The sequence below is a fragment of the Triticum aestivum genome, chromosome 4A (assembly GCF_018294505.1).
Source record: "Triticum aestivum cultivar Chinese Spring chromosome 4A, IWGSC CS RefSeq v2.1, whole genome shotgun sequence".
Taxonomy (NCBI): Eukaryota; Viridiplantae; Streptophyta; class Magnoliopsida; order Poales; family Poaceae; genus Triticum; species Triticum aestivum.
The window spans coordinates 110,264,740-110,266,675 of NC_057803.1; the positions used below are offsets into that span (position 1 = coordinate 110,264,740).

The 1,936-nt window shown below is 35.7% G+C and overlaps 1 long non-coding RNA gene across 1 annotated transcript; it reads right to left on the reverse strand.

Annotated features, from left to right (window-relative positions):
- Positions 1–992: 992 nt before the first annotated feature.
- Positions 993–1,445, reverse strand: LOC123081834 (uncharacterized). The gene is made up of 2 exons (XR_006438813.1): positions 1,351–1,445; positions 993–1,167 (listed from the first exon to the last, which is right to left on the reverse strand). It is a non-coding gene; the product is annotated as an uncharacterized lncRNA (long non-coding RNA).
- Positions 1,446–1,936: the final 491 nt, after the last annotated feature.

The following is a 1,936-nucleotide window of genomic DNA, read 5'->3' on the forward strand; positions in this document are numbered from 1 at the left end:
TTGGAGGGTATAAGCCATGGTAATTTTGGAATACAGTAGATATAATGCAAAAATAAAATATGAATGGGTTTGCGATTGTACTTAGAGTAGTAATTTGCTTTGGTATACTAACGGATCTCATGAAGGTTTTGTTGAGTTTTGTGTGATTGAAATTTTCAAGTTTTGGTTGAGATCGCGATGGATGAAGGAATAAGGAGTAAGAAGAGCCTAATTTTGGGGATGCTCATGGAACCCCAAGTTATTATCCAAAGAGGAACAAGCAACTAAGCTTGGGGATGCCCCGAGTGGCATCCCCTCTTTCTTCTAACGACCATCGGTATTTTACTTGGAGCTATATTTTTATTCGTCACATATCATGAGTTTTATTTGGAGCGTCTTGTATTATTTGAGTCTTTGGTTTTTTTGCTTTTTGTTTTGAGTCAAGTATCCTTGCTGAACACACCTATTTGAGGGAGTCAAAATTATACTATGATTTGTTAGAACTAGTTGACCTGTTGCGCCAAATGGCGCAGAGACCCGCTGAAGACATGCTATCGATGAAAATAGTTTCATGCTGCAAGGACCTTCTGCTAAATCATGCTATTTTTTTAAACATGTTTATTACATTGTGAAATAATAGTATGGAAAAAGGGAAATTGCATAATATGAATATGTTCAGTTTGAAAATATGCCCACTATGATGAGAGAGTAAAGTTGGCATGGTTGTATTTTTTGGCAATGGGTTTGGAAAAAGAAAATATTTGTGTGACATGAATAGGTTACTATAGGCTTGAGCAATCACATAGGACACAAACTGTAACTATTTTTATAAAAAAGAATAGACTTGTCCTTCAAAATATATACTTGAGAAGGTAAACATAGGTGACACAATAAAAAAGAAGGTAAACATAGGTGACACAATAAAGCCTGGTTTGATGAACTCTATCGCACACTTTGTGATGTTTGATGAATAATGCTACCCCTCAAAAAAAGTGACACAATAAAATGTACTTAATACATGATGAACATTTCTTAGAAATAGTGGTCAATTACATCATATAATTTGGTTCTGTACAAAAAAAGTTTCCTCTTTTGTGTATATATCCTAAACACCACCCCTTGCGATGAACTCTTTGTCTTTGTCCAGAAATTTGGTTATTCCCCATCCAGCATGTCAGTTGCAGTCTCCTAAAGCATAGGAACAACACAAGTTAAAACAATCTGGTCAAACATACACTAAGAATATACTCATGGGCATTATCGACAGATTAAACCAAAGTTATAGTGCAGCAGGTTCTCTGTAAAGTCAAGTTACCATGTGGTTTTTACGAACCAATGGAGAAAAGCCGAAACACTGACCTAAGAATTAACCTGAGAAGGTCGTTCTTCAAGCTGACTCCTAGCAGAAGATGATGCATCTAAGTGAAGCTGCCTGGAGATTTCTTATATGTCCCTTGCTCTCTATTGCAACAGATAGTTGGAATGGCATATAAGATAAGTATGAGGTACTGATAGAAGCTCACTCTCAAAAGGCACATTCAGTATGTGTATGTAATGATATTGATGCGTTATTAATTAAGTAACCTGAATAAGTTGTTGCATATTTCTTCTAGGGACAACTGTTTACATATTTCTTCTATATCCATTGCTCTCTGATGTAATGATTAGAATGGCAAATGAAGTAATTCTTAGGCATTGATATTACTGACTTACTTGTTCGTGGGCGTATACTGAAATCGAGAGCATAAAGGTAATATGTTATAGCATATATCTGTACTATAACAAAATAGTCTCTTTCCTTTTTTCAACATAACAGTCTACTTATCGATGCACTTAGGCTAACACGAACATAAGAAAACACCAATGAGTAATCATTTCGAAGGCAGCATGGCTGAGTCCTACACATGGCTAGTCAAGCCCTCTTGCCAAGCTGGAAAGTTTTTTACAAATGCAGAAA